Source organism: Calliphora vicina, chromosome 3, assembly GCF_958450345.1.
Source record: "Calliphora vicina chromosome 3, idCalVici1.1, whole genome shotgun sequence".
Classification (NCBI taxonomy): domain Eukaryota; kingdom Metazoa; phylum Arthropoda; class Insecta; order Diptera; family Calliphoridae; genus Calliphora; species Calliphora vicina.
In genome coordinates this window covers 117972987-118000044 of record NC_088782.1, presented here as the reverse complement: position 1 = coordinate 118000044, position 27058 = coordinate 117972987, and the positions used below count along the sequence as shown (strand labels likewise).

Below are 27058 nucleotides of genomic sequence, written 5' to 3'. Positions count from 1 at the left end.
TAAAGTGAAGGATTTAGAATGTTAGGGAAAGAAAATATATGATAGAACAGAACTAGAACAGAACTAGAACAGAACCAGAACAGAACTAGAACAGAACTAGAACAGAACTAGAACAGAACTAGAACAGAACTAGAACAGAACTAGAACAGAACTAGAACAGAACTAGAACAGAACTAGAACAGAACTAGAACAGAACTAGAACAGAACTAGAACAGAACTAGAACAGAACTAGAACAGAACTAGAACAGAACTAGAACAGAACTAGAACAGAACTAGAACAGAACTAGAACAGAACTAGAACAGAACTAGAACAGAACTAGAACAGAACTAGAACAGAACTAGAACAGAACTAGAACAGAACTAGAACAGAACTAGAACAGAACTAGAACAGAACTAGAACAGAACTAGAACAGAACTAGAGCCTGAATTTGAACCTGAATTAAACTTGAATTAGAACCTAAACTAAAATCTGAACTAGAATTAGGACCTGAATTAGAACCTAAATTAGAACCTGAACTACAACCTGAACTAAAACCTGAACTAGAACCTGAAATAGAACCTGAACTAGAACCTGAATTAGAACATGAATTAGAACCTGAATTAAGCTTGAATTAGAACCTGAGTTCGAACCTGAATTAGAACCTGAATTAAACTTGAATTAGAACCTAAACTAAAATCTGAACTAGAATCTGAATTAGGACCTGAATTAGAACCTAAATTAGAACCTGAACTAGAACCTGAATTAGAATCTGAACAAGAACCTGAACTAGAACCTGAACTAGATCCCGAACTAGAACCTGAACTGGAACCTGAATTAGAACCTGAACTAGAACCTGAACCTGAACTAAAACCTGAACTAGAACCTGAACTAGAACCTGAACTAGAACCTGAATTAGAACCTGAACTAGATCCCGAACTAGAACCTGAATTATAACCTGAACTAGAACCTGAATTAGAACCTGAACTGGAATCTGAACTAGAACCTGAATTAGAAGCTGAACTAGAACCTGAACTAGAACCTGAACTAGATCCCGAACTAGAACCTGAATTAGAAGCTGAACTAGAACCTGAACTAGAACCTGAACTAGATCCCGAACTAGAACCTGAATTATAACCTGAACTAGAACCTGAATTAGAATCTGAACTAGAATCGGAAATGGAACCTGAACTAAAACATAACTAGAACCTGAACTAGAACCTGAATTAGAACCTGAACTAGAACTTGAACTAGAACCTGAATTAGAAGCTGAACTAGAACCTGAACTAGAACCTGAACTAGATCCCGAACTAGAACCTGAATTATAACCTGAACTAGAACCTGAATTAGAATCTGAACTAGAATCGGAAATGGAACCTGAACTAAAACAGAACTAGAACCTGAACTAGATCCCGAACTAGAACCTGAATTATAACCTGAACTAGAACCTGAATTAGAATCTGAACTAGAATCGGAAATGGAACCTGAACTAAAACAGAACTAGAACCTGAACTAGAACCTGAATTAGAACCTGAACTAGAACTTGAACTAGAACCTGAATTAGAAGCTGAACTAGAACCTGAACTAGAACCTGAACTAGATCCCGAACTAGAACCTGAATTATAACCTGAACTAGAACCTGAATTAGAATCTGAACTAGAATCGGAAATGGAACCTGAACTAAAACAGAACTAGAACCTGAATTAGAACCTGAATTAGAATCTGAACTAAAATCTGAACTAGAATCGGAAATGGAACCTGAACTAAAACAGAACTAGAACCTGAATTAGAACCTGAATTAGAACCAGACTTAGAACCTGAATTAGAACCTGAATTAGAACCTCAATTAGAACCTGAATTAGATCCTGAATTAGAACCTGAATTAAACTTGAATTAGAACCTCAATTAGAACCTGAATTAGATCCTGAATTATAACCTGAATTAAACTTGAATTAGAAACTGAACTAAAATCTGAACTAGAATGTAAACTAGAATCTGAATTAGGACTTGAACTAAAACCTGACCTAGAACCTGAATTAAAACCTGAATTAGAACCTGAATTAGAACCTGAACTAGAACTTGAATTAGAACAGAACTAGAACAGACTTTTTGGTATTGTTTGCTAATAAGGCCATTCGAAATATAAAATACATTTCAAATAAATTATTAATTAACAAGTAAGAGAGCTAAATTCGGCTGTGCCGAATCTTATATACCCTTCACCAAATTATACTTCAAAATACAAATTTTAAACAAAATTAAATTTTTTTTAATTTTTTGGAAAAAAAATTATCAAATTATTTTAAAATTTTTTAAAAAATTTTTGGTTTTTTTAATTTTTTTTGGTGAAAAAAAAAATCGGTTTAAAAAATATTTTTACCGATTTTGACACATTGTAGGTCCAACTTACTATGGTCTTATATACGTCGTTGCAAAGGTTTTTGAAATATCTATCATTAGATATCCATAATGTCTATATTAATGACTTATTTATCCAGATATAGATCAAAAATAGGCCAAAAATCGAAGTTGTCCTGGTTTTTTCCTCATATCTCAGCTATTTGTCGATCGGTTTTGCTGATTTTAAATAGGAAAATTCTCGAAAGGATTATTGAAGATATGTATCCAGATTTCAACAGACAGACGGACAGACATGGCTTAATCGACTCCGCTATCTATAAGGCTCCAGAATATATATACTTTATAGGGTCGAAAAATTATATTGTGGAAATTACAAACGGAATGACAAACTTATAAATACCCGTCTCACAAAGGTGAAGGGTATAAAAATATTGTCTACTGCCGGCTTTTCGATTGTCTGTCATTTTAAATTATTAATTTAATAACAAAAACATGATAACAATAAATAATAAAATTTCTAGATAAAAAAAAAAACAACTTACATCAGCATCAATTATAATCATGGCAGTTCAATAAAAAAAAAACTTATTTAGGTTTAATGATTTATTAAAATTTGTAATTTTTTTTCCAAAACTAAAATTACTGGAAATTTTTGCTTAATTCATTAAGCAGGTTGTAAAAAGATATTCAATATTTTTTGGTTTAAAATTATTTCTTTTTTAACATTTTATTATTTAGGAAATCACTTGTTTTTCTTCACCAATATTGTAATTTTATATAAAGCTTATTGTTGCGTTTGATAGATAGATAGATAGATAATACGTTTAGTTTAAAATCTACATTGTGTGCGAATTTAAATTATTATTAATGAAATTTCCAATTATATATGTAGATATGCAAACTTATAACACAGATATGTATGTATGTATGTTCATAGTTTTATTTTAGAAAACTTCAAAACCTTATTTCAATTTATTTTCATTTATTTATTCTCAATCTCTCAAATCGATTTTATATTTTAATGGAGAAAAATCACGCGATTGTCAAAACACAAAGAAACAAACAAAAACAAACCAAAAATTCAATAAATTATTTATTTATATTATATTTATTAATAATAATAATAAAAAAACAATCAAATTGATACCTATTTTTAAATTCAATTTTATCATTTCAATTTAAAAAATTAATAACAACAAGAAATACTGAACTTCTGCAGCAAATTTTAAAGACTTTCAACACGTTTTTGTTGTTTCTTTTCAAATTTTCTTATCACTCACGTATGATTTTCTTGTTTGACGTAAAATTTCATTAAACTTTGTAAATCATTAATTTATTTATTTATGTCGGCAGAGTTTTCATTACTTATTGTATTATTATTTATAATTTTGTTTCAGTTTTTTTGCCTTTTTTTAAATTTTAGTTTGTTGTTAACTTTCATTTCTTTGCTTTTGCTAAAATATTTATGTGAAGAGGTATGATGTTTATCTTGTGACGTCATTACTCAATACAAATTGATTAATTTTCAAGCTAAATTTTTACCGGCTCTAAATTTAAATCTCTTAACTTTTAAAACATCTCATTAAAATACTCTCTCTCTCTCTATTTCAAGCAATTAACTCTTTTTCTAAATGAGTGTTTTTTTCAACTATCAGTAAAAAAGCGTTGCCATATCAAAAAGATTAAGTAAAAGCAGGGGAAATGAGGAAAATTGGTTCAAGGTAAACAGTTTTAATAAATAAATAAATGATCTTCCATTTGGACAAAGTTTTTTTTGCTTCGAAAATGTCGAATTTTGTGTCAACAAAGCGTCATATGTAGGAAGTTTTGCTTTACTTTAATTTGAAAAAAAATAAAATGCCGCTGAAGCACAGCGATTGCTCACCAAAGCTTTATGGTGAATGTGTTCCATCAGTTTCAACGTTATAGAGATGGTTTGTACGGTTGAGTAGTGATAAATTTGACACGGAAGATAAAGATCCAATTAACGCAGGAATTACTCCATGAAGATTGTTGTAAAACTCAATAAGAGCTTGCAAAATCATTAAGAGCTACTCGAGCAGCAATATCAAGACGTTTGAGAGTAGCTGAATTCATCCAAAAGCAGGAAAATTGCGAACCAGAAAAATTGAAGCCGAGACCTTGAAAGACGAATTTTTGCGATGAAAAAAGGATTCATTACGATAACCCGAAGCATAAGAAATCGTTTGTGAAGCCCGGCCATTCAGCCGAATCGCCGCCAAAGTCAAATATCCATCGCGCTACAGTAATTCTCGGTATTTGGTGGGGTGGGAGCAAAAGGGTTCTATATATCATGAGCTGCTCAAATCTGACCAGGGAACCTGTACCGAATGCAACTGATTCGTTTGAAGAGAGAATGATCCGAAAAACGCCCAGAATGTTACATGTTAAAATACATTTTCAAAACTATTGAGAAAGAAGTGTTTGAGAAGTTTACCTCACCTCGACTACTATTTGTTTCGATCGATGCAGAACGCTCTCTCTAGGATATGGTTCACTTTGGAACAGAGTATCCGATATTGGCTTGTTTCGTTCTTGGCCTTAAAAGATAAGCAGTCGTTTTGTTTCGGAATCCATATGTTGCGAGAAAGAAAAGAAAAGATCATAGCTAATGATGGCCAATACAAAATAAAAGCTAAACATTTAAAAAAATGCAGCATTTTTAAGTCATACACCCAATAGATTGACACTGAATATGGTAAGAGTGTCATCGTTATATCAACTTTCAATTGTATAAAGTAAGTCCGCGATTTTTTCCTGCTCTTAACTGAAAGGGCAAAACTGCTGCCGTCAACAGGCATCTGTCAGTTGACTCCTGTCAGCATTTGAACAAGCTGCGTCAATAAGTTTGTGTTTAACAGCCAATGATAGCAGACTACCTCTTGACTTGAGGAGAAATTGGAAAAAAATGAATTTCGTGTGCCTATCAATCACTATTTTTTAAAGCCAATGCTTTATAAATACTATGGAAACTCTGAACCATCAATTTCAATGGTAAAAAAGTGATTTGCTGAATTTCGTTGTGGCCGTTACAGCTGGGAAGTTGCCGAACGTTCTGGACCCGCAGTTGATAAGTTTGTGTTTAACAGCCAATGATAGCGGACTACCTCTTGACTTGAGGAGAAATTGGAAAAAAATGAATTTCGTGTGCCTATCAATCACTATTTTTTAAAGCCAAAGCTTTATAAATACTATGGGAACTATGAACCATCAATTTCAATGGTAAAAAAGTGATTTACTGAATTTCGTTGTGGCCGTTACAGCTGGGAAGTTGCCCAACAGTCTGGACATTCACAATATGGAGTTGGTCGATTGGAGGTTGAAAGTGCGAGAGATTGTGCAAGCCATAGGCATCTCACATGGCTCTGTGGTTTCAATTTTGAATAATCACTTGGGTTTGAGAAAGCTTGCCGCAAAATGGATGCCGCATTTTCTCACAACCGAACACAAACACAATCGCGTGACAACTTTGCAGGAGTGTTTGACATTGTTCCACAGCAATATGGAGGAGTTTTGGCTCCGTTTCGAAATCGTTAACGAAACACCAGAGTCCAAACAGCAGTCAAAACATTGGCTTTCTGGAGGTGAATTGGGGCCAAAGAAGGTCAAGGTGGGTTTGTCAGTCAATAAAGTCATGGCGACCGGTTTTTGGGTTTCTCGGAGTGATTCGGCACCAAAGAAGGCCAAGGTGGGTTTGACAGCCAATAAAGTTATGGTGAGTGTTTTTTGGGATGCCCGCGATATAATCCACATTGACTACCTCCAAAACCATCAATGGCGAATAATATGCCAACTTATTGGAACGATTTAATGAGGATTTAAAAGAAAGCTGAATGCATTTAGCCATGAAAGAAGTTCTTTTTCAGCAGGACAGTGCACGGGAACTGCACATGTGTCAGTTTCAGTAGGCTACGAATTGGTCCCTCATCCGTCCTATTCTCTGGATTTACACCCTAGTGAATATTTCTTGTTTCCAAACCTAAAGAAATGTCGCAGCGGAAAAAGATATTTAACTCCAACAATGAAATCATCTCACATAAAAGATACCTATTTTGATGAACTCGACAAATCGTAATTTTTGAAAGGATTAAAACAAATTGGAGAAACGTTGGAGAAAGTGCATAGAGCTCAAAGGAGACTTTGTTGAAATTTAAATATTTTGTTATCCAAAACATGTGTTTCTTTCAGAAATTCTCGGACATTTTAACCCATCCTAGTAAAATATTGTTGTTAAGGTCCACAATTGTCGAGAGTTCTTTCCTGGGAAAAAAGAACTTTCGGTGGATACAGCTGTCGCTGACAATATTTGGACGAATTGTACAACCATTAACGAATTTGTGGTTCAATTTATGAAATCTCTCACATTTTATTGGAATTTTCTCATATATTTGGTTGTTTTATAATTTTAATATTCAATAACGCACGTATATTTAAGAAAATATTCCAAAAAATTCGGTATTTTTTCAGAAATACCATTTTATATCCTTCACCTACGTGCGAAGGGTATATATGTTTATCATTCCATTTGTAATTTCAACAATATAATTTTCCGATCCTATAAGGTATATATGTATATTCTGGATCCTTATAGATAGCGGAGTCGATTAAGCCATGTCCGTCTGTCCGTCTGCCTGCCTGTTGAAATCAACTTTCAGAAGCCCCCAAATAACTTACATACACGATTTATACATCAATATCTCTGGAATTCTTCAGGCCGGTTGCTATTTAAAATCGAGAAAATCGGACCACAAATGGTGAAGAGAAGAAAACCCGGATTACCTCGATTTTTGCCCTATTTTTTATCTATATCTGGATTACTAAGTCATTAATAGAGACAATATTGATAGCTAATGATAGATATTTCCAAGACCTTTGCAACGACGTATATAAGACCATAGTAAGTAGGACCTACAATGGGTCAAAATCGGAAAAAATATTTTAAGCCAAAATTTTTTTTTTGCTAAATTTAAAAAAAAAAAATTTTAAAAAAACAATTTCAAACATTTTTTCCAAAAAATTAAAAAAAAACAACTTTGGAAAAAAAAAATTTTTGTTTATCTAAAAATATTTAAAATTCCTATTTTGAAGTATAATTTGGTGAAGGATATATAAGATTCGGCAGAGTCGAATATAGCTCTTACTTGTTTTGAAGTAAAATAACACATTTTTCTTCTCTTTGTTACCATTTTAAATTAATTATAATAATAAATTCTGATATTTTAATTTATTCTTTGTAATATTGACATATTTTTCTATTTTGTTTTCTTTTCACAAAGAATCCCTTCAAATTGCAGTTCTACAGCTTGAATTAACATTTTAATCAATCATGAATGAAAACTTCCTCCCTACATTTGCTCAAAAATTCCCTCAAAATATATGGCCACCAAAAAATCCCGCTTTCCTTTAGTCTGGCATTACTAGTTATACTGTTTTACTTTTATTAAGAGAGAGTAGAGGGAGAGAGAGAGAATAATAAAAATTCACTGGAAACCACACTCAAACCAGGGATGTTAAAGTTGGTACAATTGTACTTTTTTTGGTACATTTTGACCTTCTAAAGTACCGTGGTACTACCGCGTCTCATTTGGTACAATTTAAAATATTTTATATTTGGTACAATTTAAAATATTTTATATAAACAACTTTTACAAAAACCACAAGCAATTTGTAAACAGAATATCAATATTGATATTGTTAAAGAAATTAAAGAAAATTACAAACAATTTTATATAAAATCAACCTTAATAACGAAGTGTTAATTGGTTCCATAAATTTACTCCTGGAAATGTTATTTCAAGTAGTATTGTACATCTATTAGTAAAAATGTTTGAATTGCAAATTTTGTTTCAATCAATAACACAGGTCAACAGCAAAAAAGACGTGAACAACCACTTTATAGATTTGCTACCTAAGTACAAAAATGGTAAAATTTTTCAATTCTACGGAGAAATTTTTTTTTAAAATTGTTAAGTAAAATTACAAAATTTTGATAGACGTTTCCTCACATAACCTTTAATCCGTTTATATATTGCGTTTATCGGCTCAGTAGTTTTGGAGTTATAATGACAAATTGAAGCAAACAATATATTTTTTACATGAAATATCAAATTTTTTTGTTTTAAAAAATTCATGAAAAATCGAAACTTTGAGTGGAAATTTCACATTTGTTTTGTTATTATTTTCACGTAAAAAATATATTTTAGTTTCAATATGTTATTATAAATCCGAAACTACTGAGCCGATTAAACGGAATATAGGTTATGTATATTTCAATTTTTTTAAGTTTATTTTAATAATATCGGAGTAACCGTTTTTGAGTTATCATTACTTATGTGGAGAAAAGTATAAAAAGCTCAATTTTACTTAAACATTTTTTTTTAAAAAATCCTCTACATAAAATTTAAAATTTGGACCATATTTGTACTACTGGACCACAATACATCAAAATTTTGTAGTGGTTTAAAAAGCCTCTAAATTTTTTTCCGATTTTGTTGCCTTGTGTAATCAATTTAGAGCTTCAGCTGAAGTCAGTAAAAAATTAAAACATTTGTAGTTTTTGGTCGGTAGTAGCTAATTTAATCTATGTTAATGTTAAGTTTTGTTTTTTGTGTACAATTGAATTTTATGTACTTTTTTATATTTTAATAAACTAAAAAAAATGGTACCGCGAAGGTCCAAAAAGTACAATTTTTTTTGGAGGGTGGTACAAAATTGAAATCTTCATTTAACATCCCTGACTCAAACACACAAATGAGCAAAAGTAAAATATGATTTTACAATTATGCTTTTTATTATTTATTTATTTGTTTGTTTTAAAAGTGTTTGGTTTTATATTGTTGTTATTATTATTTATTTTCACCTAAACAAGAAAAAAAAAACTGTGTAAATAGAACAATAACACGTTGAATAAATTACAGCAACAACAATTTTTATAGAAAAAAAAACAAAACGTGGCGATTTTTTTTTTTGTAAATAGTAATAGCAAGAATAAATTAATTAACAAAGTGAATTTAAAGGATTTTTTAGAATTCAGTAGGTATAATTCTTTAGATTTGTTTGCTTATTTTGATATTGTTAATTTATATATTTTTTTTAAATTATTCTACACTTTGTCTCGTTTTTATTTAATTATTTTTTTTTTTTAAATAATTCATTAAGAATTTTGTAAAATACCGTTCTACCGCTTTTGTTATTTGTACTCGCCGTATTTCAAAATCAAACTATTTCCATTTCCAGCTAACTTTGTAGCGTCAAGCTGAAATAGTTGTTGTTAAAATTGTAAACAATTGTGACAAGAAGAAGTTGAGGCGGTTAGACAGACAAGCAGAGTTTTATAGACGCGGACTGAATGACTGACAGACACATGATCGTGTAGTTATGCTGAACAATGTTGTTGTTGTTAATCATACACACATGTGTATTAAAAGTTAACTTTAAGTTGGCTAATTTTTATGTAACTTAAAGTTATTTAAAAGTTAACTTTAAGTTGACTAATTTGTAGCTAAAAATATAGAAATTACAAACGAAATGACAAACTTATATATACCCTTCTCACGAAGGTGAAGGGTATAAAAATACCAAATTTCTAAACACAATTACCAGAAAATAGTGATTTTTTTTGTTAAAAAATTTTCTCAAAGTATTTAAATTAGTTAATTGTTTCAATAATATTTTCTATAAATTGATGATATTTTCATTAAATTAATGAATTTTTCATTAAATTAATGAAATTTGCATTAAATTAATGAAATTTTCATTAAATTAATGAATAAAAATTTCATTAATTTAAAAGGCGAAGGCATTAAATAAATATTAATAATAATAATTCATTAAATTAATGAAATTTTCATTAAATTAATGAAATGTTCATTAAATTAATGAAATTTTCATTAAATTAATGAAATTTTCATTAAATTAATGAAATTTTCATTAAATTAATGAAATTTTCATTAAATTAATGAATTATTATTATTAATATTTATTTAATGCAAATTTAATTTACAGAAAATATAGAGAAAAAAAAGGACTGCCTGCCTGGGCCTTCGCCTTTTAAATTAATGAAATTTTTATTAAATTAATGAAGTTGTCTAAAACTTAATGAAATTTTCCAACAAATTAATACAATTTTCATTAAATTAATGAAATTTTCATTAAATTAATGAAATTTTCCAACAAATTAATACAATTTTCATTAAATTAATGAAATTTTCATTAAATTAATGAAATTTTCCAACAAATTAATACAATTTTCATTAAATTAATGAAATTTTCATTAAATTAATGAAATTTTCCAACAAATTAATACAATTTTCATTAAATTAATGAAATTTTCATTAAATTAATGAAATTTTCTTAAAAGTTGATGAAATTTTCTAAAAATAATCTATCAATTAATGAAAATTTTAAAAATTATTAACATTTTAAAACAAATTAATAAAAAAATTAATAAAATTTTGTACAATTTAATGAAACTGCATAAAAATTAATGATATTTTCCAAAAAAAATGAATTAAATTTTCTAATTATTAATAAAATTAGTTATAAATTGATGAAAATTTCTAAAAATGAATGAACCCGATTTAAAATTAATGACATTTTCTAAACATTAATTAATGACATTTTCATCATTAAATTAATGAATTTAATGAAACTGTATAAAAATTAATGATATTTTCCAAAAAAATTAATAAAATTTGCTAAATATTATTAAAAATTAGTTAAAAATTAATGAACATTTCTATAAATTAATGATATTTTCATTAAATTAATGTAACAATTTATCGCTTATATATATTCGGTTAATCGATTAATTTTTTATTCGAATAATTTTTAGTTTATTGAATTTCCAATAAATTATTTATTTTTTGTTTATTCATTTGCGTTTAATGAGTAAATAATTATTCGAAATAATTTTGCGATTATTCGAATAATTATTCGGTTATTCGAATTATAAAGAAAATATTTTATGATTCGATTACTGCAATTTTACTCAAATTTTTATTCGTTTATTGTATTTAAAATAAAATTTGTTTATTTCCATAAAATTGGTTATTTGAATACTTAAATTGTTACTTGATATTTCGAATAATTAATCGGTTATTAAACATAGAATAAATTCGTAAATAGATTAATCTGCAAAAAATTAAGTCACTTTTTTTGCAATAGGTTTTACGATTATTCGATTAAATTATTCGGTTATTTTAATTAAGTTTGAAAATCGACAAAATTAATAAAAAAAAATATATATTTAATTATTCGATTATAAAATTTTTAATCGATTAAAAAATTTTTATTCGAAAACTCAAATTTGTTTCCTTTAATATAAAATTTATAATCCTTTAATCTATTTAAAATTTCAATATTTAAAAAAAATTAATCGATTTTCTGATATTTTGAATAATTATTCGATTATTTGAATTATGCAAAATTAAAATAAACAATGTAATACTTTAATTTTATCATTAAATTTACTATTAAATTCAGACTATCAATAATTATATTCTTAAAAGATCATACGATTATTCGAATAAAATATTCGGTTATTTTAATTAAGTAATTTTGAAAATCGACAAAATTAATACAAAACGTAGACATATTTTAAAAAATTTAAAAAAAAATGTAATTAATTATTCGATTATAAATATTCGGTTATAAAATTTTTAATCGATTAAAAAATTTTTATTCGAAAACTCAAAATATGTCTGTTTTTCGTATTTATTTTGTTAATAACCGAATAATTTATTCGAATAATATTTTATCAATTCATTAACAATTTCATTTATTTATTTTATCGATTACTCGAATAATTTTATCGGTTATTTAAAACATTTAAAATTAAATTCCGTCACTTTGCTTTAAAAATAGACAAAATGCCGGTACTTTACTTAATCTGGCAGCTCTCATGCTACATGACAGCTGTAGCTCTCTCGCTCTGTCCATAACAAAGTCACAAAAACAATTGAAGAGCATTTCTCTTTACTTACGTGTAATTAAATTTTATTTCTTTTACACTTTCAATAGCTTTTTTGCTGCTATTTTTTGTTTTTTTCTTTAACTACACGTCACTTAATTTGAATAATTTTCTTTTACACTTTATTTCAATAATTTACTTTAAATACACTTTCAAAGAAATATAAAACTATTTCTTTTAATTAACCGGTATTCTTCACTAAACAAAATTTATTATTTATTTTGTATAAATGAAATTTCTTTTTCTTTTTATAAACCAACAACGCTACAGATTATGCACGTCTGGAATTAAACATCCGTCTACTACTGGAGAAAAAAGTGATTTTTTTTTGCATACATGTTAAAAAAAGAGTCAGCTACTTACTAAATATGGGATTAGTAAAAAATTATAAACAGAAAAATCTGCTCAGATAACTGCAAACATATTTACATATATTCAGAGAAATGTATGAAACCTTTTTTTCGTGCTCTTTATATACAAACATTTATTTTGAAAGAGCTGCGTTATATTGAGTGAAAGAGCAATAAAAGCTTTGTGATAAAGAGAGTGATATTAATATAAACAAGAGATCTTTTATAAAGCTTTTAAATAGTAAATAAAAGTGATGCTAGATCTTTGAAATGTCTGTATTTCTTTTGGCGTTTAATTTGTGCTCTGAAAAATATAAATAATTTTGTGGTAAATCATTTGTAGCAAACAATTATAAGGCCAATTTAATCCACATAAAACAAATATTTTCTTTTTTTATTAATTTCATTATAAATAGTAACTATTTGCATAATATTCGAATAATTATTCGGTTAAATATGAATCCTATACAATTTGCGTTTTGAAACAATTTAGAAAATAAGACAAATATTCACTTATACGTATTAGATTAATCGATTACTTTTTTATTCGTTTAATAGATTTCTATTTCATTATTTCTTTTTGATTATTTGCTTAATAATGAGTTATTATTTGTATAAAATTCGAAAACCCATTCGATTTATAGATTACTCGAATAATCGTTCAGTTATTTGATTCATTTAAAATGTTAGTTTTGCAACAATTTAACAAAAAATATGAAATAGTTCGCTATATATAGTCGATTAATTTTTTATTCGAATAATTATTAGTTTATGAAATTTCTATTTAATTAATTTCTTTTTGATTATTTGCATAATAAAAAAAAATATTATTAGCTTAATATTCGAATAAACATTAGATTCGAAGATTATTCGAGTAATTATTCGGTTAATAAAAAAGATATAATTCTGGCAAAATTAAGCCAATCTTCACATATTACAACAATAAAATATTTAATGAACAATTATACAGTTAATTGTTGTCGATTAATGTATTATTCGAAAATGTAATCGGTTACTTAATTTAATTTTTTTTTAATTTCTCTTTAAAATTTTACATTTACTTGGTTATAATGAATCATATAACCGTTTTTTTTTTTTTTTTGAATAATTCTTCGGATAATTGTATCAACAAATTTGAATATTAAACTAAATTCAATTATGATCAACTATTCATCTATTTATTCGAATAATAATTATTTGTTAAATTTTTACATTATTCGTATAAGCATTTTATTCTTAAAAAAATATTGTATTTTTTTTTAATATGTAATATAAAAATTATTCGAATATTTAATCGATTATTCGATCAGTTGTCGTTTTTTTTTAATAATTTGTTGATCAAAGGATCAACCAAATAATTATAAGGTTTTCAGAAAAATTATTCGAGTAATTATTCGGTTAATCGAATAATTATACGAAAATTTATTCGGATTTTGGATAAATTATTAATAGATTTAATGACAATTATTCGTTAATTTTCGTTAAATTTTTACAAAATTTATTCGATTATTCGAATCTTTAATCGATTAATTATTGTTTTTTCAACTATTTGTTAAATTTTTAAAAACTATTCGTATAAGCATTTTATTCTTAAAAAAATATTGTATTTTTTTTAATATGTAATGTAAAAATTATTCGAATATTTAATCGATTATTCGATCAGTTGTCGTTTTTTTAAATAATTTGTTGAGCTAATGAATAATACTAATGAAATATACGGTTTTCAGAAAAATAATTCAGTTTATTCGATTAATCGAATAATTATACGAAAATTTATTCGGATTTTGGATAAATTATTAATAGATTTAATGACAATTATTCGTTAATTTTTTTAATATTTATTTTATTTTTACAAAATTTATTCGATTATTCGAATCTTTAATCGATTAATTATTGTTTTTTCAACTATTTGTTAAATTTTTAAATATTATTCATTCGTATAAGCATTTTATTCTTAAAAAAATATTGTATTTTTTTTAATATGTAATGTAAAAATTATTCGAATATTTAATCGATTATTCGATCAGTTGTCGTTTTTTTAATAATTTGTTGAGCTAATGAATAATACTAATGAAATATACGGTTTTCAGAAAAATAATTCAGTTTATTCGATTAATCGAATAATTATACGAAAATTTATTCGGATTTTGGATAAATTATTAATAGATTTAATGACAATTATTCGTTAAATTTTTTAATATTTATTTTTACAAAATTTATTCGAATCTTTAATCGATTAATTATTGTTTTTTCAACTATTTGTTAAATTTTTAAATATTATTCGTATAAGCATTTTATTCTTAAAAAAAATAATGTATTTTTTTTAATAATGTAAAAATTATTCGAATATTTAATCGATAATTCGATCAGTCATTTTTTTTATTTTAATAATTTGTTGATCAAATGATTATTCGAATAATTATAAGAAAATTTATTCAATTTTTGGATAAATCATTAATAAATTTAATGACAATTATTCGTTAAATTTTTTAATATTTATTTTAATTTTAATAAATTTATTCGGTTATTCGAATATTTTTATTCAAATCTTTAATTGATGAATTATTGATATTTTTTAATATTGTTTGATTAAACGAAAAATTATTTCATTAAACGAACAATAATTGAGATAAATTATTCGAATATTCGTACGATTATTCGAAAAATATTTTTTCGAAATATTTTTTTTTTTTTTATTTTTTCCCACAAAATTATTCGTTTATACAAATATTGTTGGGCTATTGGAGAAATTATTCGAATATTTAATAAATTATTCCAACAATTATTATTTTCTTTAACAATTCTATGGTTAGACGAATAATTATTCGTTCGTTCAAAAAAAATTATTCAGTTATTCGAAGTTATACGAAAATTTAGTCCGTTTTTGGATAAATTATTCAAATATTTATTCTAATAATTATTATTCATGTAATTTTTTGGTTTGTTTTAAAGAATTATTATTTTAATAATTATAATTATATAATAATTATTCGAATAATTATACGAAAATAATTTATTCGGTTTTTTTGTTAAATAATTTGAATAAAAATTATTCGTGATAGTCTATGAATATAAAAATGAAATGGTCCATGTATGTAATGGCATCACGTGAGAACGGCTGGAGCGATTTGAATTTTTTTATTCGATTCGATATTTTCAGGAGATGGTTTGTAAAGAAAAAAAAATTAAAAAATTCAGGGTAAAACTCGGAAAAAAAATTTTTTGGAGTCCAGTCAACTGTAATAAAAAAGCTCCCTAAAGTATGCAGTATAAATTTGCAGGCAGGTGTATGTGGGTTGGAGAAACTTGAAGAACTAACATTAGTAAATGCAACCGGGCGAAGCCGGGGCGGTCAACTAGTTTTGAATATAATTCGAATAAAATTTATGTTCCAAAAAAATTATTCGAATTCGTTCGTTGGACTAATTGTTTTTTTTTACTATTTAACTATTAAATCAATAATTTTTGTTAATTCAGCTTATTATATGAATCGATTATTTGAAAATTTATTCGGTTATTCAAATAAAAATCCAATTATTTCAATAATTATGTATAATTATTCGGGTATTCGAATAATTATTCGATTATTTGAAAAATTAAATCATATAATTAATCATTGTACTTAGTTATTCGGTTATATTAAAATTAATTTTTTTAAATCATATAATTATTCGGTTATTTAAAAAATTATTCGGTTATTGGTATAAAAAACCAATTTTTTTAATCATATAATTATTCAGTTATACGAAAAATTATTCGGTTATTCGAAAAATTATTCCGTTATTCGAATAAAAATCCAATTTTTTAAATCATATAAATAATTAATCATTATGTATAATTATTCGGTTGTTCAAATAAAAATAAATTATTCGGTTATTCTAAAAATTATTCGATTATTCGAATAAAATGCCCATTTTTTTAATTCATATATTTTAGTTATTCGAATAAAAATCCAATTTCTAAATCATATAATTATTCGGTTATACGAAAAATTATTCGATTATTCGGAAAAATTATTCGGTTATTCGAATTAATATCAAATTTTTAAATCATATAATTATTCCGTTATAAGAAAAATTATTCGATTATTCGAAAAATTAATCGGTTATTCGAGTAAAAATTCGATTCTTAAAATCATATAATTAATCATTATAATTAATTGATTTTTTTAAAAAATTATTCGATTATTCGAATAAAAATACAATTGTTATTCGGTTATTCGGAAAAATTATTCGGTTATTCGAATAAAAATCCAATTTTTAAATCATATATTTATTCCGTTATAAAAAAAATTATTCGGTTATTCGAGTAAAAATTCAATTATTTAAATCATATAATAAATCATTATACATAGTTACGGTATTCGGTTATTCGAAAAATTATTCGAATATTTATTCGGTTATTCGAAAAATTATTCGGTTATTAGAATAAAAATCCTATTTTTTAAATCATAAAACTATTCGATTAAAATAAAAATTATTCGATTATTCGAATAAAAATCATATAATTAAAAACTTAAATCATATAATTAATCATTATAGTTATTCTGTTATTCGAAAAATTATTCGAAAATTAATTCGGTTATTCGAAAAATTATTCGATTATTCGAATATTTATTCGGTTATTTGAAAAATTATTCGGTTCTTAGAATAAAAATCCTATTTTTTAAATCATAAAACTATTCGATTAAAATAAAAATTATTCGATTATTCGAAAATTTATTCGGTTATTTGAAAAATTATTCGGTTCTTAGAATAAAAATCCTATTTTTTAAATCATAAAACAATTCGATTAAAAGAAAAGTTATTCGGTTATTCGAATAAAAATTCAATTATTTAAATCACATAATTAATCATTATAGTTATTCGATTATTCGGAAAAATTATTCGATTATTCGGAAAAATTAATCGGTTATTCGTGTAAAAATCCAATTATTTAAATCATATAATAAATCATTGTAGTTATTTGAAAAATTATTCGATTATTCGAAAATTTATTTGGTTATTTGAAAAATTATTCGGTTATTCGAATAAAAATTCTATTTTTTTAAATCATAGAACTATTCGATTAAAAGAAAAATCATTCGGTTATTTGAATCCAATTATTTAAATCATATAATTTATCATTATAGTTATTCGATTATTCGGAAAAATTATTCGAAAATTTATTCGGTTATTCGAAAAAAAATTAAATTATTTCATTCATATAATTAATCATTATAGTTATTCGGTTATTCGGAAAAAAATATTCGGTTATTAGAATAAAAATCCAATTTTTTAAATCACATAACTATTCGATTATACGATAAATTATTTGGTGATTCCAAAAATTAATCGGCTATTCGAATAAAAATCCAATTTTTTAAATCATAAAAATTCATTATAATTGATTAAAATTCCAATAAATTGAAGAACATTTTTCCACTTTTATTTTATGCCTTAGCCGATTATTCGTAACCCCTGGAATAATATTTAAATGAGAACTTATTCAAATTCAGGCACCTGAATTTTTTTTTATAACCCAAATAGCTAAAATTCCCTTTTTTAGTTGCTTTGTAAACATTCTTATTTATCATGCATTATTTTATTTTTTGCAGTTTTCGACTCAGTTAAAAAACTGAACAGAACAGAACAGAACAAAAAACAAACAATAAATTAAATTTTTTAGTTTGTTGCGCGTAAATAAACAGGAAACAAAAAGTTTTGTGTAGCATGTTGTTGAAAAGCTAAAAAAATATACTAAAAGCAAAACAACACTAGACAACAAAAACAATACAAACGAAAAAAAAAAAAAAAACTTAAGAATTGTATTAAAATTTATTGAGATACCCGTCGTATAGCAGCAAATAAAAAGCTAAACTGAACTACAGAAGAAACTTTTGTCTCTAACAATGAAAATGCGAGTAAATATGCAATTTTCTTAATGCAATGTAATGAATGAATAGATGAACGAACTGAACGGAACGCTACGAATGAATGAATGAAAGACTGTCTAAATATATAAAAGTATATGAATAAATGCATAACTTTAAACTTTGCTTTACTACTCTAGCACTTAACGAGTTAAAAAGTATAAAAAACTATACAATAATAATGATGTTTACAATGATTATGAGCTTTACCATGATGATGATGATGATGATAATGTTGATAATGATGTTAGTAAAGATGTTGTAAAAAGTTTTCCTCTCTTACGTTCTTTGTTTGCAAGAAAAATATTCCATTAAACATTAAAAACAGGAAACAATAATAAACTTAAAATAAAAATTCTACCATAATAATAAAAAAAGAAAGGAAAAATTTACTCAAAATTAAAAACAGTTTCTTTTAGTTTTAATTTAATACAAAAAATGTTTTCTTGCAACAGTTTTCTTTTCAATTCTTTAATTTTTTTATTCTGTTCAATTCCAAGAAAAGTGTTCACATTTGTCTTTTAAATCCTTAAACAAGTTTGAACAGTGTTTTATTTTTTTAGTTGGTCAGCCTGTTTTTTTTTAGCTGTTGTATGTGTTTGAAGGACTCGTAGTCCTTCTCATGTTCACTGGTGTTATTTAAACTACATACACTTGTACCAATACTTCCTGGCTCACTCACTCACTTTGCTCACTCTCACACATAGTGGATGGATAATGTGTTAAATGAACTGAAAAACTTACAATTGTATTAAAAGTCGAAACATTTTTCTTTTTGTTCTTTTCTGTCTGTCGTTTCATTCAGTTTTATTTGCATTTGTTCTATTTACTTGGCGATTTTTCATTACATTTCTCTGTCAGTTGAAGATAAAAAGAACAAAAAAAAACATAATATTGAATTTAAACAAATGAATTAACGTTAAGCACAAATGAGATGGAGGAAAAGTTTTCAATGAAATGAAAGTTACTTAAATCAAGGCAAAATTAAACATAAAAAATATTAAATATAGAACAGAACTAGAACAGAACTAGAACAGAACAGAACTAGAACAGAACTAGAACAAAACTAGAACAGAACAGAACTAGAACAGAACTAGAACAGAACTAGAACAGAACTAGAACAGAACTAGAACTAGAACTAGAACAGAACTAGAACAGAACTAGAACAGAACTAGAACAGAACTAGAACAGAACTAGAACAGAACTAGAACAGAACTAGAACAGAACTAGAACAGAACTAGAACAGAACTAGAACAGAACTAGAACAGAACTAGAACAGAACTAGAACAGAACTAGAACAGAACTAGAACAGAACTAGAACAGAACTAGAACAGAACTAGAACAGAACTAGAACAGAACTAGAACAGAACTAGAACAGAACTAGAACAGAACAGAACAGAACTAGAACAGAACTAGAACAGAACTAGAACAGAACTAGAACAGAACAGAACAGAACAGAACAGAACTAGAACAGAACTAGAACAGAACTAGAACAGAACTAGAACAGAACTAGAACAGAACTAGAACAGAACTAGAACAGAACTAGAACAGAACTAGAACAGAACTAGAACAGAACTAGAACAGAACTAGAACAGAACTAGAACAGAACTAGAACAGAACTAGAACAGAACTAGAACAGAACTAGAACAGAACTAGAACAGAACTAGAACAGAACTAGAACATAACTAGAACAGAACTAGAACAGAACTAGTACAGAACTAGAACAGAACTAGAACAGAACTAGAACAGAACAGAACTAGAACAGAACTAGAACAGAACTAGAACAGAACTAGAACAGAACTAGAACAGAACTAGAACAGAACTAGAACAGAACTAGAACAGAACTAGAACAGAACTAGAACAGAACTAGAACAGAACTAGAACAGAACTAGAACAGAACTAGAATAGAACTAGAACAGAACTAGAACAGAACTAGAACAGAACTAGAACAGAACTAGAACAGAACTAGAACAGAACTAGAACAGAACTAGAACAGAACTAGAACAGAACTAGAACTAGAACAGAACTAGAACAGAACTAGAACAGAACTAGAACAGAACTAGAACAGAACTAGAACAGAACTAGAACAGAACTAGAACAGAACTAGAACAGAACTAGAACAGAACTAGAACAGAACTAGAACAGAACTAGAACAGAACTAGAACTAGAACAGAACTAGAACAGAACTAGAACAGAACTAGAACAGAACTAGAACAGAACTAGAACAGAACTAGAACAGAACTAGAACAGAACTAGAACAGAACAGAACTAGAACAGAACTAGAACAGAACAGAACTAGAACAGAACTAGAACAGAACTAGAACAGAACAGAACTAGAACAGAACAGAACAGAACAGAACTAGAACAGAACAGAACAGAACTAGAACAGAACAGAACTAGAACAGAACTAGAACAGAACTAGAACAGAACTAGAACAGAACTAGAACAGAACTAGAACAGAACTAGAACAGAACTTGAACAGAACTAGAACAGAACTAGAACAGAACTAGAACAGAACAGAACTAGAACAGAACTAGAACAGAACTAGAACAGAACTAGAACAGAACTAGAACAGAACTAGAACAGAACTTGAACAGAACTAGAACAGAACTAATAGAGCGAGAACATCTAGACAGCAAGGAGTTTTATTACTATTATGCTGACAAGTGCTCCAAATCTATTAAGCTATTTTGCATTAAGTTGAGCATCTGCATAATAATAATAAGAACAAGTAAGAGTGCTATATTCGGCTGTGCCGAATCTTATATACCCTTCACCAAATTATACTTCAAAATTTTAAATATTTTTAGGTAAACAAAATTTAATTTGTTTTCCAGTTGTTTTTTTAATTTTTTGAAAAAAAAATTTTTCGATTGTTATTTTAAATTTAATTTTTTTTTTTAAATTTAAAATTTTTTTTTTTTAAATTTAAATTTTTTTTTTTAAATTTAAAATTTTTTTTTTTTTTTAATTTAAAATTTTTTTTTTGTTTTTTAAATTTTTTTTTTGGAAAAAAAAATTCGGGTTAAAATTTTTTTTGGAAAAAAAATTCGGGTTAAAATTTTTTTTCCCGATTTTGACCCATTGTAGGTCCAACTTACTATGGTCTTATATACGTCGTTGCAAATGTCTTTGAAATATCTATCATTAGATATCCATATTGTCTATATTAATGTCTTAGTAATCCAGATATAGGTAAAAAATAGGTCAAAAATCGAGGTTGTCTTGGTTTTTTCCTCATATCTCAGCCATTTGTGGACCGATTTTGCTGATTTTAAATAGCAAAATTCTCGAAAGCATGTCTGACAGAATTATTGAAGATTTGGATCCCGAAGATATCTGGGGTCTTCAGAAAACTGATTTCAACAGACAGACAGACAGACGGACAGACAGACAGACAGACAGACAGACAGACGGACATGGCTTAATCGACTCCGCTATCTATAAGGATCCAGAATATATATACTTTATAGGGTCGGAAATGAAAAATGTAGAAATTACAAACGGAATGACAAACTTATATATACCCTTCTCACGAAGGTGAAGGGTATAAAAAGTAAAATGATTGTTATGTTGTTTTATATATGTTTTTTTTAGTGGAAAATATACAAAATATTCTTGTTTCTTTTTTCCATAATTTATTTCTCTGTTTAAGCTTTTCCATAAGCTCAGTGTCCATTTGATAAATATTTCAGTTTATTGTGCATCATTTTCATTGTGAAAGAATATATTTCTTTAGCTTTTTTTTTGATAAAGTGCATCATCCACAATTTGGCTACGACGTCTGGTGTTTATGGTGTGCTTGGACTATGATAAATGCTGTACCTGTTGTCAAGGTGGTAAAAAGTATAAATATCAAAATGTTTGTTGGTTTTTTTTTTGCAATTTTTCTTGCCATTACAATAAAGATACCTCAAGGAATAAATATGTATGTAGATACACAATAGATAAGATCCTTTAGGAGGTGTTTGCAGATATATATAGTCCTGGTTGTATGTAAGTGTACAATGTTTAAATTTATTCCTTTTTACATGTTTTCCTTTTAAGTATATTTTGTAGTTTGTGGAAGTGTCGGGAAGGGAGACAGAATGTAAAGTAAGGCATTGTAATGGGATGTAACGTAATGCAATGTATTATTCAAATAGTAAATACTTCTAAAGTGCATTTATGGAGATGTTTTTTGTATAATTTATGGCATAAATTAAATTAAAATATCCATATTGATCAAAAAGAAACAGAAAGCTTTTTGCATGTGCTTAAATGGAAGCTATTGATAAAGTGCTTGCAAATGTATATGAAAAGAAACATACCTAGAACCAAAAAAAGGCAGTGGAAATATATGCTGAATATACTTCCATTAGAAGTTTAAACTAAATTAGGCATTTAAATAAACAGACGTTCTAGAGCAGAACTTAGCATGTTCTGTTCTAGTTAAGGGTATAGTTCAGGTTCTAGTTCAGGTTCTAGTTCAGGTTCTAATTCATGCTCAAGTTCAGGCTCTAGTTCAGGCTCTAGTTCAGGTTCTAGTCCACGTTCTAGTTCATGTTTTAGTTCATGTTCCAGTTCAGGTTCTAGTTCAGGTTCTAGTTAAGGTTTAAGTTCTGTTCTAGTTCTAGTTCTGTTCTAGTTCTGTTCTAGTTCTGTTCTAGTTCTGTTCTAGTTCTGTTCTAGTTCAGGTTCTAGTTAAGGTTTAAGTTCTGTTCTAGTTCTGTTCTAGTTCTGTTCTAGTTCTGTTCTAGTTCTGTTCTAGTTCTAGTTCTGTTCTAGTTCTAGTTCTGTTCTAGTTCTGTTCTAGTTCTGTTCTAGTTCTGTTCTAGTTCTGTTCTAGTTCTGTTCTAGTTCTGTTCTAGTTCTGTTCTAGTTCTGTTCTAGATCTGTTCTAGTTCTGTTCTAGTTCTGTTCTAGTTCTGTTCTAGTTCTGTTCTAGTTCTGTTCTAGTTCTGTTCTAGTTCTGTTCTAGTTCTGTTCTAGTTCTGTTCTAGTTCTGTTCTAGTTCTGTTCTAGTTCTGTTCTAGTTCTGTTCTAGTTCTGTTCTAGTTCTGTTCTAGTTCTGTTCTAGTTCTGTTCTAGTTCTGTTCTAGTTCTGTTCTAGTTCTGTTCTAGTTCTGTTCTAGTTCTGTTCTAGTTCTGTTCTAGTTCTGTTCTAGTTCTGTTCTAGTTCTAGTTCTGTTCTGTTCTAGTTCTGTTCTAGTTCTGTTCTAGTTCTGTTCTAGTTCTGTTCTAGTTCTGTTCTAGTTCTGTTCTAGTTCTGTTCTAGTTCTGTTCTGTTCTAGTTCTGTTCTAGTTCTGTTCTAGTTCTGTTCTAGTTCTGTTCTGTTCTAGTTCTGTTCTAGTTCTGTTCTAGTTCTGTTCTAGTTCTGTTCTAGTTCTGTTCTAGTTCTGTTCTAGTTCTGTTCTAGTTCTGTTCTAGTTCTGTTCTAGTTCTGTTCTAGTTCTGTTCTAGTTCTGTTCTAGTTCTGTTCTAGTTCTGTTCTAGTTCTGTTCTAGTTCTGTTCTAGTTCTGTTCTAGTTCTGTTCTAGTTCTGTTCTAGTTCTGTTCTAGTTCTGTTCTAGTTCTAGTTCTGTTCTAGTTCTGTTCTAGTTCTGTTCTAGTTCTGTTCTAGTTCTGTTCTGTTCTAGTTCTGTTCTAGTTCTGTTCTAGTTCTGTTCTAGTTCTGTTCTGTTCTAGTTCTGTTCTAGTTCTGTTCTAGTTCTGTTCTAGTTCTGTTCTAGTTCTGTTCTAGTTCTGTTCTAGTTCTGTTCTAGTTCTGTTCTAGTTCTGTTCTAGTTCTGTTCTAGTTCTGTTCTAGTTCTGTTCTAGTTCTGTTCTATTTCTGTTCTAGTTCTGTTCTAGTTCTGTTCTAGTTCTGTTCTAGTTCTGTTCTAGTTCTGTTCTAGTTCTGTTCTAGTTCTGTTCTAGTTCTGTTCTAGTTCTGTTCTAGTTCTGTTCTAGTTCTGTTCTAGTTCTGTTCTAGTTCTGTTCTAGTTCTGTTCTAGTTCTGTTCTAGTTCTGTTCTAGTTCTGTTCTAGTTCTGTTCTAGTTCTGTTCTAGTTCTGTTCTAGTTCTGTTCTAGTTCTGTTCTAGTTCTGTTCTAGTTCTGTTCTAGTTCTGTTCTAGTTCTGTTCTAGTTCTGTTCTAGTTCTGTTCTAGTTCTGTTCTAGTTCTGTTCTAGTTCTGTTCTAGTTCTGTTCTAGTTCTGTTCTAGTTCTGTTCTAGTTCTGTTCTAGTTCTGTTCTAGTTCTGTTCTAGTTCTGTTCTAGTTCTGTTCTAGTTCTGTTCTAGTTCTGTTCTAGTTCTGTTCTAGTTCTGTTCTAGTTCTGTTCTAGTTCTGTTCTAGTTCTGTTCTAGTTCTGTTCTAGTTCTGTTCTAGTTCTGTTCTAGTTCTGTTCTAGTTCTGTTCTAGTTCTGTTCTAGTTCTGTTCTAGTTCTGTTCTAGTTCTGTTCTAGTTCTGTTCTAGTTCTGTTCTAGTTCTGTTCTAGTTCTGTTCTAGTTCTGTTCTAGTTCTGTTCTAGTTCTGTTCTAGTTCTGTTCTAGTTCTGTTCTAGTTGTGTTCTAGTTGTGTTCTAGTTCTGTTCTAGAGTTTAAGTTTCGGCCTACCGAATCATTCAATCATTGACATTTTTTCTATTATATTTTCAAAACACAAAATTTATTTCAAGAACGAGTGGCATAAACCGTTAACTGACAGCGATAGCTGCTCCAAATTATGTACTTATATTGTATCATATATTCACCTCGAGGAACGGGAGCCACTTTAAGTTGGCTGCTGTCAAAGGTCAAATTGTTTATAATTAAATCATGCTAAAAAATTTAAATATTATACATTAACTAATGCCTATTTAAATAAATATTCGTTAACATTACATTATAGGGACACGAATGATTTATATTCGAATATCTGGCCAAATTTTTATACATCAAATTCCAGAAGACATGACGTTTAGCATTACGATGGAAATCACAATAATCAATGACATCATCGTAAAGAAAGGTACGATATTTATTGTTGGTTTTGCGATAAAGTTTAGCTAGAATCTTCAACGAAAAACTAGGTTAATAAACTGTGTTAGTTGTTGACAAATTTTGTATAATTACCGTTACATTTTCAATATTTTTCACTTTCATTTTGGCGTACATATTCACTGCATACACATTTCCTTTAATCCTATTCACCTCACATATGGGAAATTCCATGAAACTTTTATCCACTGATTCACAGACAAAATTTGTTAATTTTATGAACGATGGCGTAGATTTGGTTAAAATGAAATTTATATATTGAGTACAAATTATTAAAAATAATGCGATCAGTTTTATTAAGTGATGCATGGTTAGACTGTCGGTAGTAGTTATAATAAACAATTAGCATTTGAATTTTTTCCATCAACATTTATTTATATATTTTAATAAGGTGATTTGAGAACAATTTGTGGTAATTATTATTTAATATAGTGTTTGTGTAATTAAGACTGGGACCATTATGTTGTTTTACATTTATCGTTTAAGAAAAGTAACCAACCATTTGGCTTTATAACTCTTCCAAATACCAATCACTAATTGTATCTTATACTCACCACGAGGAATCGGAATCAGTTCTGCACCAGGGACGTCAAGAGATAAGTTTTTCACGTATATATCATGCTATTATAAAAAATTAATGGCAACAGTATAATTTTGTTTAATCAAGAAGAACTGAACTAGAACCTGGGGCCGAATTACCGCACTCGTGATCGAATGAACTATCGTATCGAAAAATAATTTCGATATCGTAATTATAACAAAATGTTCTAAATTTCATGCTCGATATCGAATGCCGTAATCTCAAATAAGAAAATTACGATCGAATATACTCGATATCGAATGCGGTAATTCGGCCCCTGAACTAGAACATGAACTAGAACTGAACTAGAACTGAATTAGAACCTGAACTAGAACCTGAATTAGAATTGAACTAGAACTGAACTGAACTAGAACTGAACTAGAACTGAACTAGAACTGAACTAGAACTGAACTAGAACTGAACTAGAACTGAACTAGAACTGAACTAGAACTGAACTAGAACTAGAACTGAACTAGAACTGAACTAGAACTGAACTAGAACTGAACTAGAACTGAACTAGAACTGAACTAGAACTGAACTAGAACTAGAACTGAACTAGAACTGAACTAGAACTGAACTAGAACTAGAACTGAACTAGAACTGAACTAGAACTGAACTAGAACTGAACTAGAACTGAACTAGAACTGAACTAGAACTGAACTAGAACTGAACTAGAACTGAACTAGAACTAGAACTGAACTAGAACTGAACTAGAACTGAACTAGAACTGAACTAGAACTGAACTAGAACTGAACTAGAACTGAACTAGAACTGAACTAGAACTGAACTAGAACTGAACTAGAACTGAACTAGAACTGAACTAGAACTGAACTAGAACTGAACTAGAACTGAACTAGAACTGAACTAGAACTGAACTAGAACTGAAC

The 27058-nt window shown here is 27.8% G+C and overlaps 1 protein-coding gene across 2 annotated transcripts in view; it reads right to left on the bottom strand.

The window, feature by feature from the left end:
• SPoCk (secretory pathway calcium atpase) overlaps positions 1-27058 on the bottom strand; it is a 230491-nt gene that overhangs the window by 70776 nt on the left and 132657 nt on the right. Inside the window, exon 1 of one of the 2 annotated variants that reach the window (XM_065506527.1) lies at positions 12343-12443. The exons of the other annotated variant lie outside the window; for it this stretch is intronic. The gene's annotated coding sequence lies outside the window, so the exon portion shown is untranslated. Of the gene's footprint in view, positions 1-12342; positions 12444-27058 lie in introns of those variants that run through there. 2 annotated transcript variants of the gene reach the window in all.